The sequence below is a fragment of the Lissotriton helveticus genome, chromosome 8 (genome assembly GCF_964261635.1).
Source record: "Lissotriton helveticus chromosome 8, aLisHel1.1, whole genome shotgun sequence".
Taxonomy (NCBI): domain Eukaryota; kingdom Metazoa; phylum Chordata; class Amphibia; order Caudata; family Salamandridae; genus Lissotriton; species Lissotriton helveticus.
The window spans coordinates 232,188,436-232,208,175 of NC_136069.1; the positions used below are offsets into that span (position 1 = coordinate 232,188,436).

Below are 19,740 nucleotides of genomic sequence, written 5' to 3' on the forward strand. Positions count from 1 at the left end.
ACGCTTAATAATAATAATAATAATAATTGTAAATGCTTGTTGAATTATGCTTGTTTTTTGACTGAGATTTTGTTGTAGCCTTAAGCTCTTGGTTTTTTTTCTTTATTGGGTGAACACGGATAAACTGGTTAAAGATTGATCTGTTTAATAATGAAATCTCTTTTTCCGACCAAGAAAGGGGGTGAGGGGGCACTCTGTGTTCTCAGGGACTTATGGTCCTTGTGCCTCATGTGGTGGGATGGGTGGGCGGGGGGTGGACGGGTGACGGTGTGGGGGTTCTGGTGGAGGTGGGGGGGTAGGGTATAAGTCAGCAGTAGTTGTCATTGAGTGGGCGTCAGAATGGGTATCTTTTGTGTTTTTGTGGTATTAACCAAAACAAGCAAGCCATGTTTATTTTCTATGTGACTAATAAGAATGGATAGGAAAGTAAAGATCTGCACTTTGAACATTAATGGCCTTAATGATTTTTAAAAAAAGGGAATTCTATGCAAAATAATTCAGTTATTACAAATAGACATCTTGTGTTTACAAGAAACGCACGTTTCATGGGACAAGAGGAACTTTTTGAAAAATTTGGGTCTAGATTTGTTAGTTTGCTCGAAACAGACAGGGATTAAAAGAGGGGTTGCTATTTTTATGAAACGAGGTTTAGGGAAGTGTGTCAAAACTTTAGCAGACAAATGGGGGAGATGGGGATTGGCAGAATTTAAGTACAATGAAAACAGGTTCACTATCTGTTCTGTATACGGCCTGAATTTAGACGATTGTGAGTTAATGAATTTGATTAATTCAGAGCTGGCTTTGTGGTGACAACCGACGATCTTTTGTGGGGATTTAAATATTCACATTGACGCTGGGTTTAATATCAGAACAAGCAGTAAGTATATAGGTAGGAACAAACAGACTTTTAGAGCACTTCGTGAATTGATATTAGGGAATGGGCTTGTTGATGTATGGAATAGATTCCGGCCAAGTGAATCTGGATATAGCTTTTTTTCTGTCCCCCACCAAAAATGTGTCTGCTTGGATTCTTTTTTTTATCTCTCAAGACTTTATAGAGAAAGCCAATATTGGTATTCTTCCAAAACTTATATCAGATCACAACCCCTTAATGCTTGAAATCCAATTGTCTTCCCAAACCAAGTGTTTTAAAACCAATTGGTCGTTTCAAAGGAACTTATTATTGGATGATGATTATGTTCAATATATGGTTAAAATTATTGCGGAGTTTTTTTTGTGTAACAATGGCACAGCTTCTTTTCAAATTGTCTGGGATACTTTTAAATCAATAATCAGGGGTGAAACTCTTAGCTACTCCAATTTTCAACGAAAAACCAGACTGAACAATTTTAAGGAAGAATCTGATATGGTAAGGAAGGCAGAGATAAAGTTGGCTGAAAATATTAAATCAGGTCGTGATATTGAAGATGCTCAACGTGATCTAACTATTAAACGTGCAGCCGTTTATTCTCATTTGGCTGATCAGATTGCATCCAAATACAGGCAATATAAGACAGAGTGCTATGAACTGAATGAACAAACGGGCAGAGTTTTAGCCCAAAGGTTAAGACAGAAGGCAGCCTCTAATAACATCTTAAAAATTATTGATTTGTACGGTACAATTCAGGAATCTAAAGCCAGGGTTCTAAAAGCGTTTCGGGATTTTTATCAGTTAGTATATAATGAGCCTAACAATGGTAGTGGTATAGGAAAAAATAATATAGAATACTTTGAAAATCTTGATAACGCAGAACTTCTGGAAGCACAAACAATCTTATTGGCTGCCCCTATCTCTTGGGAAGAGATTGAAAAAGCTATTCTAGGTCTATCCTCTGGGAAGGCAATGGGACCAGATAATATACCGCTCAAATTCTACCTTATCTTCCGTAGTTTGCTAAAACCCGAGCTTCTTAAAGTATTTCGTCAGGCCTTTTTGGGCTACCCACCTGCTTCATGGTCTTTGGCCACTATAGTCATTTTTTTTTAAAAAAAGGGAAGGATGGCACTGAATTAGGGTCATATAGACCAATCTCTCTCATTACTGCAGACAGTAAGATTTTCTCTAAAATTCTAGCTAATAGATTAAACGATTTTATGCCTACCCTGGTCTCAAAGAGACAGCATGGGTTTATCCAGAATAGGGACACAACTTATCATGTTAAAAGGATCATTACTATATTAGACTGGGCGCAGGCCACGGGATTCCCGGTCGCAGTGCCCCTGTTGGATACTGAAAAAGCATTCAACATCGTCAACTGGGAGTTCCTGTGGTCTGTGATGGCATCGAAGGGTTTTCCTACAGAATATCTAAATGCAATACTGGCATCATACAACCATCCTAAAGCTGTAATTCAAATAGCTGGTGAGGTCTCTGATACTCTGCCAATAACAAGGGGGACGAGGCAAGGCTGCCCTTGCTCCCTGTTGCTGTTTGCATTATATATTGAGCCCTATTTGAATAGATTGGAAAAAGAAGCCGGTATTGTCCCCATGAAAATACATCAGGCTGAATATAAGGTCTCGCGCGTATGCCGACGATGTCGCTATTGCCACTTCAGACATCAAACGAGCTTTACCCAAGATAATAGAACTGGCTCAGGAATTCGGGGGGTTCTCGGGATACAAATTAAATGTCTCAAACTCCGTTGATTCATTCGGCAGAGGGCCGTCCATGTGATTTGGCTTCTTCTGCCGAAGCTTCTTATATAGGCATTATAATATCCGCCAAAATAAATGATATTGTACAGCTTAATGTAGACCCCATATTAAATTCAGCTTACAGAACTCTGGAGGGATTGAATAATTTACATTTTTCTTTATACGGCCATGCTAACGTATTAAAAATGTTAATATTTCCAAAATGTTTGTATTTGTTTAGCACGATACCTTTGTTGTTTCCATCTAATTTCTTTGGCAAGATAGATAGAATGATCTCCAAGTTCCTCTGGGGTTATCGGAGATCCCGAAGAGCTCTGAAATGGTGCACTCTTCCTAGGACCAGAGGAGGCTGGGGGATACCGAATTTTCGGCTGTATTATTGGGCGGCTTTATTAAAATACATGGGGATTTTAATTTTTCAAGATACCACCCTAGATGAATCAATCAGGCCCTCAATTTATGAAATGGCTTTGGGGAAAGAAGTGAGACAATGTCTGGTGAGAATAATTGAGCCCAGCTATTATAAAAAAAAAAAAAAATTAAAATCATCCAAACTGTCCATCAAATATGGAAACAGCTCAAAAAAAGATTTAATTTTTGCCCTGACCTGAATTATTATACACCATTATTGAATTGCCAGATTTTACCTGAGATTTTTAGAGGCCAAACAATGATAAGATGGTATTCTGCAGGAGTGTGTACATTAGGAGATTTATATCATGAGAATCAAGTTGCTTCTTATTCCCATTTACAGCAAAAATATAATTTCTCTAGAATCGATTTCTTCAAATATCTTCAAATACGAAGTTTTTTGGATTCTAAAGGTCTTTTAAGACAGCCTTTGATGAACAAAATTGATATACTTGAAACCAGTAGAAGTGGAAGTAGAATTGGTTTAATATATGAGATGATGGTAAACAGGCTTCAAAATGATTTATGCGTATTTGAAGAAAAAGAAAATTACAAAAAGAAAAAATAGATTTGTCCAGAGCAATTGAATTATCAATCAACACCCTATTTAATGGTTCATTTAAAAGCTAACACTTTATGTCTATTTTTGATTTATATTAATCCCCCGCTAAATTAGCCAAATGGAAATCGAAAAGCGGTGATAGATGTAATCGATGCAGCTACATCGCTACAGATTCTATTCATATTTTTTTTAGTTGCCCCAAACTATCTCAATTCATTATGGATGTTCAATTTTTTTTAAATAATAGCTTAGGGATACAAGTTGAACCTTCCGCTGAATTAGTAATTTTTGGAATTCAGTCAGAACAATTTGGAACTAGGTCAAGGGCAGAAGAAGGCTTCTTATTTATCTGTATGTCAGTATATCGATCCTGTATTACTTCCGATGGCTTGACCTTGATCCACCAGCTCTTCATCACTGGCAATCAAGGTTATTACCTATATTTCAACTAGAGAATGCGATATATAAATTGAAGGGCTTGGAAAAAAAAACATTTGGTCGAAATCTTGGGGCTCCTATCTCAAATGGCTTTGATTTGTGGTATGCTCTTGTTATGGTTTTCTTCATTTTTTCTGATCGATTCATTTTCTAATATGCTTGTAACATTGTATGGCTGCTTTTTCTTTTTTTTCTTTTTCTGTATTTATGTATATAATAATTGCCCACCCGGACTTTCATGTTTTGTTGTACGACGATGTATGTTTTGTATAACTATCTGCTGATATGAAACACATAAAAATATATTTAAAAAAATCATAAGAAAAAGAAAAATGATCTGGTGTCTGCTGCATGCTAATCAAATTCAATATACTGATGCCGTCGGTAACACAAAACATAGAATAAATTAAACCAAATGCCAATAATGTGACATACAATAATACAAAAATCTCTTCAACCCTCCTCCCCCCACCCCCACCCTGCACCCCTGCATGTCGCTTGCGCGCATCCCCAACTAGCAGTGTGCCTGTTGCCCCCTTTCACCCCAATACTAATCTACAACTAACTAGAGGTAGAAAATAGAGGGAGGGCCTACACTCGCCCACCACCTCACCCCGCTCCAAACTCCATCGCAGCCACCCCATTTCAGGTCAATATTTTGCAGCACCTATGCAGACATAGCAAATCAAGGGAGAACAATACACACCCATTCCATCCCTTGACCACATCATATTACTATTTAAACCCACTGTCACCATTTCACAGTATTATTGTTCTTCCATTGCGCCCCGGTCTTGGCCCTCCTTCTCTGTCGCAATCACACTTTCCAACCAATCTGCCGCCACCTCAGGATTGTCAAAAAACCAGGCCTTCCCATTTAGTTCTACTCAGTCGGGCCGGAAACATCGTGCATATTTTAGTCCTTTGTCCCTCAGTTTTTTTCTTTACTGATAGGAAGTTCTGACACTGTTTCTGAACCATCTGTGTAAAGTCTGGGAAGAAGGAGAGGGTCGTGCTTTCATACTTCAAGGGGGGTCCATTTCGTGCAGCTTGTAAAATCACATCCCTGTCCCGAAAATTCAGGACCCTTGCGATCATAGGGTGAAGGGGCGCTGAACAGGTTACTGAGTCCTTTAGGTTTGAGATGGTTAAGGACAAGTGACTTCAACAAACAGATCCGGTGTTTGGCCTTCTGCTTTCTCGGGTACTCCAAGAATGCGGATGTTACTACGCCTGACCTTTAGTTCATATACAGCCAGTTTACGATCCGTGAGAGCTCTGGAGGTCTTGAGGTCCTGCACCTCTCGTTGCAACTGACTCACATCGTCAATTAGGCTATTAGTCTTAAGTTCAAGTGATTTGACCTTCTAATTGGTCTTCGCGAGGTCTGTCCGGATTGTCCCCATCTCGATTGTAACAGTGTCTAGCTTAGCATCGAGGGCTTCCATCTTCTGACCCAGTGATGCCTGCACCCCATTAATGGCTGCCATAAGATCCGTTAGTGTTGGTTCAATGGGGACAGTTAGTACCTCCTCACCCACTGATGGCGTCTTCTTTACTTCCCCCGGGGACCCCTTAGGGAAGGTGTAAGGATCCAGTCTATTTGATTGGATAGTCCTGGATCCCTTGGAGGAGCGCGATAGGGGCTTGTCCGATTTCAGTCTTGCCGCCATATCGTCGCAAGCTATCACTAGACCAGATCAGAGTGAGCACATTCCCAATGTGGCGTCACCAATCACTTCGTCTTCTCCGATGTTCTCCAATCGGTCACATGCAATTACGCCACCCCCGAACTTCATTTAGGTCATATCCGCTCTCCCGGTCCAGATCATTCTCGACAGATCCAACAGATCACGGGTAATCAGCAGGAATGCGTGGGGTATACTCCTTTACCAGAATATATTCAAATGAGGTACAGCATAGTGGGATTCAGATGAGGACTGACCACTCCAGTATACAGCACCTCCATCTTCCGTTGCACATCTCATGCCCTGATCACCTTTTACAGAACTGCGTTTTATCGAAGCCGTGCCCATTCCTCACGTGCCGTTCCGACCAGCTGGACAGTGCGCCACAAATATGCGTTCACTTTTTATCTGTGGCTTACCTCTGCCTCCCCAAAGTGGCAGACCATCGAGTAACCAGAGGGCATTTGGCATATGTTCGAGGGTTCAGGCGCCGGTGGCACACAGCACACAGAGAAGCCGCCTCCAGCCAGCCCGGGCGGAACCAGCGTCTATCCGGCCATTAAAGTGCTCCTTATCTTCCATCGGCCCCCAGCTCCTTTACCAAACACAAATCCTCAGTCGCCCGCAAGATCTTGGGGCAATACAGGTTAACACTGAGAGCTGATATGTCAATGGCTCTCATAAAGTGCCGCTTCTCCAGCCCAGAATCACTAGACCCTTTGGGGGCCAAATACACTAGATTTGGACTTGCGTTCAGGGGGGCGGGGATCCCAATCAAACGTTCCCCGCATGCGTAGCCCGAGGAGTCCGCACTGCCCCACAGTCCCACAGCTTATTTTTGGAATCCGGGCAGAAGGCCGCAATCGCCCGTGGTCCTCAGCCCACTGCACGATCCTCCAGGCGGAGGGGGCGGGAAGCAGCCCCCCACAGCTCCGCAATCTCTTCCCGGAGCCGGGTAAAAGGACACCTTGACCCATGTTCCTCGCCACTCACTGCGGCCACCCAGGCGGAGGCGGTGGGACGCAGCTCCTCATAGTCCCGCAATCAATTCTCTGAGCCGGGCAGAAAGTCCCAATCGTCTGTGCTCCTCGCTACCCACCTCGATCCTCCAGTCGGGGGCGTCGGGACCCCGCAGCAACCCCGGGGCACCAATCTCCACCCTCGGGCCGGGGCGACTCACTCTGTGGCCCCCGCTGTTGTGCTGGAGGTCGGCCTCTCCATTCACGCAAGGTCCCGGCTTTTCTTCGGACCAGGCCCCAGACTTCCGGATGGCACAGCTCCGGACCTGAGTCACGGAGGCGACCCGGGGCAGAAGGTATGGGCGTCGCTCATACTCTCGAATCGGGGGTGATAATAGTGTGCAGGATAATTTGCAGGATATAGTGTCTAGGAACGGAGGCTGCACGACCATCTTGGTCGCCGTCTTGGCTCCGCCCACCAGTTATCAAAGCTTTTATTGAGGGACTTAAAAGGGTAATTCCTCCTAGAATTCCGCCTACTCCAGCATAGAATTTACACATTGTTCTAACAAGACTAATGGGTCCTCCTTTTGAACCATTACACCCTTGTCAATTGCAGTACCTTTCATGGAAACTTGCTTTTTTAATTGCTATTACTTCCCTTAGAAGAGACAGTGAAATTCAGCAGTTAACTCTTGAAGAACTTTTCTTTCAACTACATTGTGATAGAGTAGTGCTCAGAACTAACCCAAAATTCCTACCAAAAGTGGTTTCTCATTTTCATATTTATCAATCCATTGATTTACCTGTTTTCCCCCCGCAGACAGTCAGTTGCAGAAAGGGCATTACACACATTAGATATAACAAGCATTGGCATAGCCAATAGGTATCGCCTTTGGGACCTTCTAAGTGTTTAGTTCTCCAGCACAATATCCTTGGTGCAACAACATCAAGTGTTGCCTGGCTAAACACTTATAAGGTCCCAAAGGCGAGACCTATTGGCTATGCCAATGCTTGTTTGAAGTGTGAAAGTCTGACCCATGCTGGTATTCACACACATCTTTGCAGGAAGGCAGCGATATCACTGGAGTTGAAACGTGTTACCCGTATAGCAGTTTCTCTAACCCCATGACCCCAAGCCTTTTCGACCCAAGGTGGTAGATAGGGCAACAGTATTTTATCGAATTAGAAGGCAAGACTGTTATGTCTGATTAGCATTCTCACAGTTGCACTCAATTAGAACTCTAAAAAATAGAAAAAAATGCTGTCTAATACTAGTATTTTTTATTTTTTTGAAAACCTTTATTGTTATTGCAAGGAAATACAAGCACGGGCCTACAACCATCCCGGCCGCCGGCTAGTCAAGTCGTAAGTTCAGCGAAGCAGCATAAAAGATACAGCAGCCCGAAGATCGGGGCATGACAAGTGTCCAGGATATAACTTGTATTCAAGCGCACTACGTATGATTCAGGATTCAAGCAGGTTAATTTTACAAGGAAGAAAGAAAATCCAGAGTCAACGCCATATGGTCATACACGTTTCTACAAAAGCAAGCTTGAAGCGGGAATCCGCAAAGAGTGCGGATACAGTTGAAGAAATGGGGGAAGGCACACGAGTCAGGATAAATGTAAAAAACACATACATTTCGTGGCGAACCGCACCCCACCCCTCAAAACGAGACAGACTGTAGGAAACATGAAAGACAGCGACACCAAAAAGAAAAAGGACAAAGGGCCATAGAGACAAAGAAGGAACAAATCAACAAACCCCACCCCTTTACCCCCCACCCTGCACCAATGCAGAAGGCTACGGCCTACCCCCCCCAGCAGCGTGCCTATCGCCCTAAGTGAGAGACCCGAAATATAGAAGAAGAGAAAAAGGAAAAAGAAGAAAAAATGCGGAGAAGGGCCATCGATCTAGCTACCCGACCCCCCCCCTCACCCACCGCGCACAGTAGACATCCTAAAAGCAGGATCAGAACCGCCTCAGTACACAATCATCAACAGCGCAAGCACTAACATCCCCTCTGAGTGTCCCCCTAAGCACCGTCAGCCAACAATGAGTTCCACTATGTCCTAGACAATCTCACCCCTGGCCTTTTCTATCAATAGTACCAACAGATGTCCAGTTATCAATCGGCATAGTGAGCAGTGTGGAGGGTCCAACCGATCCGGGCGGACCGGGCTGCGCCGTCACTCTATGGGACTGTGGCCCCCAAAACCCAGCCGAACATGCATGGCGGAAGTCCATCTGTGTTAGTATCGACACCGGAGACAACCTCCAGTCCGCGCACCATCTCACCAGCCAGGAAGAGAGAGTCACACAAAGCAGTAAGCGTTGAAACGCCGCTGGGGCAGTCCAAACCATAGATCGACGTTGTTTCTTCAGCCGCCAAACCAATAAGGGCCCCGACGAGTCACTCACACATACAACAGGTCTATCCAAAGAGGTAACATGAACCGGGTCTATTGGCTTCTCCACAAACGTAGGCGTAGCTGGAGCAGTCATTACTGACGCAGAAGCGGGCACATCGGCACTTCCTTGAGATCGAACCACGCCGATGCGGAGCGGTGGGACAACAATGGCGGCCATCCTGCGTCCCAGATCCCGGGCGTCTCGGATCAGGGTCATTTGCAGAGTTGTTAACGCAACCAATATATCTCTGGACGTGGGCTCTTTCTCGTGGTGCCAGGCCCCAGGATTCTCACACACAGCGGCTTCTCCACCCGGATGAGGTGTGCGTAAGAGGAAGCCATCTTAGCTGATCCGGCCTCGTCCCCCTCCACCTCACCTCGGGACCGGGCCCCACACCAGGGAGGAACAGGATCCACCACGGGGATCCCGAAAGTCAAGGCAGGCTTCTCAGCGGAGGGTCACCAAAGGGCTAAACAAAATCTCCGCCGCTCCCTGGGGCCCGCCCGCCAACACCGGGAAAAGTCGGAAGTGTGCCCGGACAAAACACCGGAATAAGGGGCCAAGTGTCGTGCACACCCCTCGACCCTGCCGTATCGTACTGCCCACAAGGCTCTCCGCTAGTTGAACTGGGTCGGCAATGTCGCCATCGGCCATCAAGTCTTCGGTTCCCACCGGCCGACTCCTCACCATCACCAGAGGCCGCTGTTGTCGCAGTCGCGGCCGGCCACTCTCCTCACTCGAGACCCCGGTCCCAACTACGTGAAGGCCTCCAAACGGTCGGGGAAATTACAACGGGTCTGCCGCACCTAGAAGCCTCGGGAGCAGACGGTAAGTGAAAGTCGTCCTTCGCCTACGTAAATATGCCGTTGCGGCTCAGGATGGTTGCCAGGATGTACGCGTCGGGTGAGGAGGGTCACGGAGCCGAGCGTTTACGCAGCCATCTCGGTCGCCATCTTGGCTCCTCCAATACTAGGATTTTTAACAATAAAGAAGTAAAATGCATATACATCCGTCAAATACTGGCCTGAAATTCAGATTTCTATTGAACATGAGCAGATGAAAAGTGCATGGCTTTTAACTGCCCCCATGTCATGGTAATCCCTTTTAGCCAACTCTGGTTGTTCAGCCAACAGCTGCATGTACGCTGGACCTTGTGTACAGACTTGCATGCCCCAAGTATTGCTGGTTGTTTTGACTGTTTTTGGTTTGTGTGGTAAAATGAGAAAAACTGGACTGGGTAAAAGTTACTGAGTGTATGTGTTGATATTTACCTAGCGTTACTCCCCCAACACTCACACCTTTAAAACAGAGTACTGTACATAATGGAGACTGCAAGACAATACATGATAATATGCGCCAAATAGTCATTGCCATTTTTTAATGATATAATAACACCACATCACTACTGAATTGCTTTTCACTTATTTACAATCATAGACACTGAGATAACAAGCACATTACCAAAGCCTAGATTAAAAGCCTAATCTCACACGTCCGCTACCAATTCGGTAGGCCTCATTTCATGACATGGGACCTGTTGACAGCTACTAGAGTAAGAACCTGTATATTATAAACATGCAGGGCAGGGGAAAAAAACAATAAAAACATAGTAGGTAACAAGATGACCAGTTTTTACTTTGGTTCAATTTACCACGTTGGCCCAAAATCAGTCAAGTTAAATGCATCAAAGACTATTGGTTATCACCCCAGTCCAATACAGGCATTTAAAAAAATCTTTTCATTGGGTTTGTGTACCTCCAAGTAACCTGTCAGAAAACAAACAGAATTATTCGTCGGGCAGAATGGAGAAGAGTTGTTTTCAACAATGGTTCTCTGAAGTAGTGTAAATAAGCTATCAGAAAGTTCTTAATGTGACTAATTGCTTCTATGGTTTCCCATGCCGCCCTGCGGCCAAAGATCAAAATAATGGATGTTTAGATGTGTGCTTGAGTCTATAGGTTGGAAGATTAGGTTCTGACAACAGTTCGATGGACTTGCCAATTTGTAGTGCAGCAGACACTGGATGGACAAGGAAGAGAAAACACACTGAGCTGTGACCCGCTGCTTTGAAGCTACTTTTCATTTATGCACAAAGTAGCTGCACTTCTCCCACACGAAGAAGTGCTGTTACTGAAAAGGGGCAAACATGAGATGTGCACATACTGACAGGAGTCCAGCTTGCCCACTTAATGCACAACCTACCATCTCTTTTCACACAATGCACATGCATGCACTGCAGGATTGTAGTAGTACATGTGGCAAGGAATACATTAAGGATCACTATCTTAATCATTTTATTATTATATTGTTGGAAAATAAACATCATTCCCAGGTTTTAAAATTCTCTACGCGTAATTCCCCAATGCACGCTTTTCTTGGATGCAACTCGGAGAACGGTCCCAGTGACATCCTTCTCCCTGCAACCGTGTCCGTTGCATGGGTTTCTTGGCTCCGCTCTGCTACCGCCAGGGATGACTGCTGGAAGCTTCAGGGTCAGGGTCGCAGCCCAGGTTCCGGATCGCGCCCTTCTCCCTGTCTGTGACGGCCACAACTCGGAAAGTGTCTGCGCTGCCGAATGTGCGGGTGGGGGGGCGGAGGAACGTGTGGTATCTTACCGGTGGTGAGCTAACCGTGGTGTCATCACCGCATATGGGCCATTGAGAGCGGGAGCCTCGCCCCTTGCATTAGTGATGGTGGTAGGCATGAGATAACAGACCCACACACCCCACTTTTAAAACTACCACTGCCCTTATATGCAAAGGGTTGAAATGACACTCTGGTGCGTAAATGATGCCTGAGAGTGGCAGGGAGATGAGAGGCCCCTGCCCCCTACACTGATGGAGGTAGGCATGACCGGGCTGTTGACCTGCATTAAAGGTACCAGACAGCTGCAAGCACAGACATGAATGACCCCTGCATTTCAGGTGCCTGATAATGGAAGGTTTAGCGTGCCAGGTACTTCGTACATTAGAGATACTTAGAGGCAGGTGAAATAAGAAGGTAGACACTCATGCACTATACGTACTCAATCGGATGCGTGTTTAGGGCAGAAACCAACCCTCTCTATCTCACATCAGCGGTGTGGGAACGACAACTGACACGAGATGACACACCCGGCTGCATTAGTAGTGCTGGATGGTGCTAACCGCCCCTGCCCCAAGACTGCCTGGAGCAGGGGGGGTGAAATGCAGTGGCTAAGTGTGATGGTGGCGGGCGTGAGATGGCATGACCCCGGGCAGAGGTGCTCCCGCTGCAGGTCCCAAGCACACACTACACTTCTCCTGAACCAGGCCTCTGCCTGGCCTTCGACTGTTAACTACTTCAAATACTGAAGGCAGGGAGTGCAATGGGGCATCTAGCTAGCACTGATTGGCAGATACATGGCGCCGCTCGCTCCCTCAAGGGAATCGCCAAACGTGCATGCGTTGCCATTCAAAGCAATGCAACGCGTGCACGTTTTTGTCCGAAAAGCTGTGCCGATGACTAAAGGTCTTTTTCCTATGCAGTGCATGCGCGTTGTGTAGGCGAGACCTAAAAAAGAGCACTAATGTATTATATTGATAGGACTAAATCATTTAGAAAAACAAAACAATTGTTTGTTGCCTTTGCCCCTCCTGCATGGGAAAGGCTATTTCAAAATCGAGTATTTCAAGATGGATAGTTAAATGCATCCAAACATGCTAAACTAGAGCACGGTAGACGGTGAAACCTTCTTTGCAAATGCACCTAACCAAAATGACCCCAAGAGTAATTTCCCCTTATGTTCTAGACTGGGGCTTGTGTGCACACCGAAAAAACACCCACCATCACAGTGATAGTTCTAACTAGAACTTGACATAATTTCATTCATAAGCACAGGTGCACCACATATAAGAATTGTGAAGTATATGTCACAAGCTTATTACAAAGACAATGGGAGTAATGTCCAATTTTTTAGAAAAATCCACTTTATTGTTCCATTTTTAAGCAAGAACAGCCGACACGTTTCGTCCCAGATGGGACTGCTTCAGGGCTGTATTGTGATAAAATAAGACATATAAACATACAATTAAAATCATGACCAATTGATATGCTCAGCCGAGCAATAAAAGTCACAAATTAAAAAACATAGCTACTGATATTACAATATTCAATTATGCCTTAGTGTGAATTGGGCGCCTCTGATACTAGGCCATAGAACCTTGGCCTCGCCAAATCTAGTACAATATTATATTATCAATACATTCAGTTTAATAACTGTCACTGCATCCCTAATTAAAACATGAGATAAGATGGATCGTACCAGGAGAAAGAAGGCATTTGTACAAAACGTATTAAAGACAATCCACTTGAAGCGATGTCATCTGCCTATACCATTATCAATAAACAGAAAGAAAATAAGCGCTAAACACTTCATGGCAAAACTGCGTACCGAGAAATGTAGAGGGATGTTAATGGGACCTACCGTGATTTATCCTTGTGAACAGTTCAACCGGTAATATCGTGGCGACAAAGTATTGGAATAGCTGCTGCTTGTTGCACCGTACGTGTGAATCTATACCAAAACAAAGGAATATCTAAGAACGCGTCGGCTGTTCTTGCTTACAAATGGAACAATAAAGTGGATTTTTCTAAAAAATTGGACATTACTCCCATTGTCTTTGTAATAAGCTTGTGACATATACTTCACAATTCTTATATGTGGTGCACCTGTGCTTATGAATGAAAGCATCCAAACATGCTGTTTAAAAGCCAAACGACTTCTACCTGTTCTCCAAAAGCTCACTCTATTAGGAAAGGTGGAGCTTCCATGGCCTTCTTAGGGAACATACCTATTGCTGAAATTTGTAAAGCAAAAAGAACAATTTATGGACAGAATGTTGAACAATGTCAAACATTCACCCCAGTACAAAGATCTGGGCCTAAATGCATCTTTTTTTTTTGCTCTCCATGCCATTTTAGTTTGAACCCTGCCATATGTAAATCAGTCTTGACCCTGTTCCCCATGGGAACAGTCCAGGCTAAACTGTCAGTCCAGGCCCTCCCTTGAACGGAAACAGGCATCCTGGAAACAGTTTGGGGGTTTCATCCCTCATCAGCAAGGCTAGCTAAACTCCGGTGGGATGGAGGGCATGGGACCCATGTCTAGGCATACCCATCCTACCCTGGGTGACAATTTGTAAAGCAACAACATGGTCTACTCCACATACTTTCACAAAGCATTATTGTGTGAACGTATTTGCACGCCAACATGCAGTTGTCGGTCAAACGGTACTTAAAACTCTTTTTCAAAAATTGCAACCTGCACAATTTATCCACTACCTCGGTCGAGGGACTGCTATACAGTCTAGGCAAAGCATGTGTATCTACAGCACACCTGCCTCAAACGGATTGTTACTTACCCTGTAAGCATCTGCTCTTGGCATGTAGTGCTGTAGATTCACATGTGCCAACCCTCCTCCCCAGTAAATCTTGTGTAGGTTGCAGTTCATACATTTTATTCCTATCGAACGCATGGCCATCTCATTGCTTACATATACACCATTCTTACATTGTCATATACCGACGGCGAAACAATCTGAAGATGGCGTCGATGACCATGCACAGTATTACCAAGAGCATGAATCACACAGCCTCATGACGCGAAGAAGACGTCTTGGATCAAAAACAACTTGTAAGCAGACTTTTTTTTTTTAAATATATTTTTATTAGTTTAAGAAAACAAGAGAGTGAAGTACACACATCGGGTATCATAGACAGAGCACATTGCGGAGGTGAACAGGCTAATAGACTAAAGGGGTACATATCAATTAAACGATGACTGAAACATCAACACAAGCAAATATATAGCAGGAGTAAGGACACAGCAATACACAATCCCGCTAGGCTGAAGCCTTCAGAACCCGTCCACCCGCAAAATCAGGATGATTATAGCCAGTACATATGACACCCGGATATGAGAAACAGATAAGCGCAGGATAATCCACCCACATCTCGTACAAGAAAAAGAAAAAAGAAGAAAAGGCCATAGAAACAAAAAGGAAGACAAAATAAGAAACCCCCCATCCCCCACCCTGCACCCCTGCAGATGGCTACAGCCTAACCCACTAGCAGCGTGCCTGTCGCCCCAGCTAACTAAGCCCTAAAAGAAGGAAGAAACGAAGGAGGGCATAATCTATCATATCCCTTCCCCTCCCTCCGCCTGAACCAAGAATCCCCCGAATTAAATAAAAAACGTAGTAAGCTGCAAATTCGTAGCGCAACAGGGGAAACTTCGAATACCGCCCTGCCTTCCATAAATAGTACCATCGCAAACCCCGTGTCCAGCGAGACTCGATGTGAAACTCAGTCTCTCAATCTCAACCTTGTCCTCTTCGATCAGACACACGAACCCCCTCCGGACGAACAGCCGCTTCAGCAGGATAACCAAAACATAAAAAAAATCGGAACAGAGTCAAAACCAGGATGTAGCACAGGGTAGAAAGTGCCAAGAACTCCACTAGGGTCCGAGACTCCCCTAATCCTCACGGATGTACAGCATTGTTGCGGCCGCCATCTTAGCGGCATAGACACATAGGGGAGTAACAGAGGTCGAGGTCGACTGCAGTTCCCAGCATTGGGTTCCGGAGGGGGATCATCAGGTAGTCCATTCATAATCGGTAGAAGTCGTAGGCCACACGATCCAGTCACCACATTGTGTCTTCTCCGATCACTCACAATACCGTTCAGAGGCTCCAACACCTCCCACAGTACAGGGTCTGGATCCCCCATCGAAGTGGGCATCGAGGGCATCTCGAGTAGTTCCACTTCCCGCAGTGTAGCAGGGTCCGGTCCGGTCCGCTCAATTCCAGTCAAGCAAGTTATCATCGTGCGTAGGTGGGCATCAATACACTCATGAAATGACCCTATGGCCGCCAACACAGTTAGTAGTGACGGGACACTACCAGTTCGTTCCACAACACTGCATTTGGTCTCAGTCATAATGTCGGCTCCAGAGAGCCCGATCCTCGGGAGGGGAAAGCAAGTGGATGCGGAACGGAAGACTGCAGAGGGGGACACTCCGTTGGCAACAAGGACAATCCGGACGCAGCTACCGCAGGCGGAGAACCCCACCCGGCGAGCACCGGTCGCTCCCAAAACCGGGCCACCGGGCCAGGAACCCCGGACCGCTGCTGCAATTATGTGTCGTCACCCCTCTCTCAATGTGCACCAAGCACACCAATCGCCGGCCGTAGCGGGTCAAGAAAAAGTGCCACCTCAGTTGACCGGACCCTGTCACACAACCACGGCCGATGTTGTTCAACTTCAGCCCGGCTGGGCCAGTACTCGAGACCCCGGCTTTCAAGCTGGTGCAGGCTGCAAATTGCCACACGGCGTATCTTTTTCCACCGAAATGGCAGAAATCTCAGGATTGCACCATTTCAATCCAGACCAGTTCAGACACAAGAAGGCAGGGCGCAAATTCAGGATATACGACAGGATCTACTGGCAGGAGACGGAGGTCGGCGGAGCCGGGAACTCACGCGGCCATCTTGGTTGCTATCGTAGCTCCTCCTAGATGGCAGACTTGTTCAGGGTAAGTAACATAATCTTTCCCCTGCATGGTACAGTCATGTCTCTGCACTCCTTACCCAGCTGTGAGTATCTGTTGTCGCCGTTTTGGTATTTTTGACCACTCCCTCAAGGATAATGGAGAGTGTGCATGAAGGACTAGGCCCACCTGTGAGGAGAGTCTGGTCCAGGACTTGTCCTGGACCTGGAAGAGCACACCAAATGAGTATTTGATAGTGACAGAAGACTACCATGTCATGTCTTCATTCATGTAGTACAGTGGTGACAGCATACCATGTTTTAACCTAATACATTAAAATATTGTCAGTAGTGAATATTTGTCAAGCCATGCTTCACTGGATGAACTGCAACTTTGCAAGAGATTGACCAACACTGACCAGAATGCTCTGGGAGGGCTACTGTGCTTCTCTTGAAACCCAAAGCTGAAGGCTATTTGTGAGTGCCATTTCTATCCTGAGTGCTGCCAAATTAAGGCTTCTGCTTTTTGCATACCGTGTTATATAGTGATCTTTGCATTACTAGTCTTTTTACCTGCATTACGAGTGGAAACCTAATGGTCCCCATGTGTAAATGTCTACTGCAAAGGTGCAATCTGGAATCCTAGCACCGAGATCATGAGAGCATGGATGTATGCATGTGGTAATCGTACTACACACTTTATGAGCATGCAAGAGGATCAGAGTGACACAGGCCTGCAGGTTCCAACTTGGAAGCCCTGGCCTGTTCCTGTGCGCAATATAAGGAAGAGGTCACTTTACCAGACAGTAGAAGTATATTTCTGGGTTAACTAGAAGGCGGGAGGAAACTTAAACACTGAAGTGGGGAAAAAAGAAAAAAAGAGTCCCCCCCCCCCCCATTAGAAATTCGATTAGATTCTTTAATGCAGAAGGGCTGCTGATTACGCGGGATACTGACATTTCGCAGGTGGTAGGTGGTAGGAGAGAAGGGTAAGACTGCAGTTCCTGTTGTCGGAGTGTGATGGGTCTTTTGTGTCTGTTTCTAATAACTGTTATAGCCACACCAAACAGATTGATTACCCCTCTTTGTGCCTCTGTTGTGGGTGCTTCATCCTGGAGACAACTCTGTTTTCCAGAGCATTTTAGAATAACTATCTTTTTATTGTAGGGTTTTCATCAATATACATGCAAAGTGTAACAAATTGGTATACTTTTAATTAAAAGTTTTACAAACCGTGAGAGGTTGACAGGGCAAGTTCATTCCCTATTTCACAATAAGAACGTGTACATCTAGCCCTATGCATATTGCCTATCTGTATGAGGCCCCTCGATAACCTTCTGTTGTCTCTCGCACAGGCTTGTTATCTCTCCTTTTTCCCTAGTAGTGGCTTCCTAGTTCCCAGCAGGTCTCAGGTAAATACCCATAGGTCCATTGGGATCCATCTTGTTAAATTCCCTTTGGCACCCTCTGGGTTTGTAAAATGATTGTTTAGCCTTTATACAACATCCTGGTTCTCGGTCCACCCATCTACCACGGAGGGAGCTCCACAACCTGATCACATCCTGCTTTGCCACCATCAAGACATTGTTGCGGAACAGAAGATGGGATTTCTTGCAAAGTTTTTGTACTATGTTTCTAATAGTAGAGCTTGACTCACGCACTCCAAGTTTGTAGTGAAAGTATGATGTCTCTATATGTTACTGCCTGTTAATGGCATGCAAGAAGGTAGCGCTTACTGATCTGAAGCTTATGCCGAATTCCAAATGGAGGACGATATTCACATTATTTATAATTTGTAATGACTGTATTCAATGTTGAAATTTCCAGAATTTATTATTCCATCTTGATTTTACTCCTTTAAATCTGCATTCAATATAAAATCTCTTCTTGTGAATACATCCATCACGTGTGTCTGGAACAAGAATGACCATCACATATTGTTACTCATCCCAATGCTATCTAGCAGATTGCTTTTCTGAAACCCTGCAACTTGGTCCGGTTTCTCTATATGGCTCAGTTACAAAGGGCCATCTCTAGAGAGAATATGTCCCAGCGGGCCACAGCTACTCCTCCAAATTCTGACGACTATGGGCATAAGAGGCAGCCAACCATCCAATCGTTCCCTTCCATGTAAGTCTGTAAGGTACTTCTTGATTCCTCATCATTTGTCTGTGTGCCATTAGGAAGGTTTCCTGTTGGTCTGCAAATGCCTACTCGTTAATCGCGTGCAGGTAGGATGCCCAGTAGTACAGCTTGAGGTCTGAGAGACCTATAACCTCTTCCTATGGAACCTTCTTTAGCATAGGTAGGGAAATTATGGGGGGAGTCTCCATCCCAAAGCAGCTGGCGAGTGAGCCCATCAACCACTCATCAACCCTCAGGAAGAAGCTGTTTGGTACTTTGCCGGTTGTACTCTATAACATGTATGAAAACTAAAACAAAATCATTTTGAACAGGGCTGCTCTCCCAGTGAGGGATAGTGGGAGTTTCCACCAGTGCTCAACTTAGTCTTTATAGGCTTCTAGTATCTGCCCCAGTTTGATGCAAATGAAATGATTCAAATGCCTCTTTAACATGTATTCCCAGGTATCAGAAGCCCTCATTGGTCCACTGAAACCTTTGGCCCTATTCCTAAGTGGGTTCCCATGGTGTGAGAGAGAAAACTTCCAACTTGTACCAGTTTATATATACACCACAAAGTACCCTCCAAAGATCTTTGCCTTTCAAAATGCAGGTTATAGATTGGCCTAGGTCAGACAAATATAGAAACACATCGTCGGTTATACAATATATCTTCCAGCCAGGTACCCAGTGAAGCCCATGGATCTGGGCATCACACAGTACTCATCCTGCCAGGGGTTACATCCCCAACGCGAACAACAGAGGTCAAACCTGCCTTGTTCCCATTTGCAGGGGGAATGTGCCCGAGAGGACATTGTTTGCCCTCACCCTGGCCATCAGGCAGTGTAAAGTAGACAGACCCAGTCTCTAAATTAAGGTCCAAATCCCATTTTACAGAGCACTGCCAATAAAAAAGGCCATTCTAGGGAGTTGAATCCCTTTTTGGCATCCAGTGCCTAAGTACAGCTGGCTCTCGGAG

The 19,740-nt window shown here is 45.2% G+C and overlaps 1 protein-coding gene across 3 annotated transcripts in view; it reads left to right on the forward strand.

The window, feature by feature from the left end:
* The window catches only part of CEP57 (centrosomal protein 57), a 447,591-nt gene that overhangs the window by 218,719 nt on the left and 209,132 nt on the right, over nt 1–19,740 (forward strand). The window lies entirely within an intron of this gene.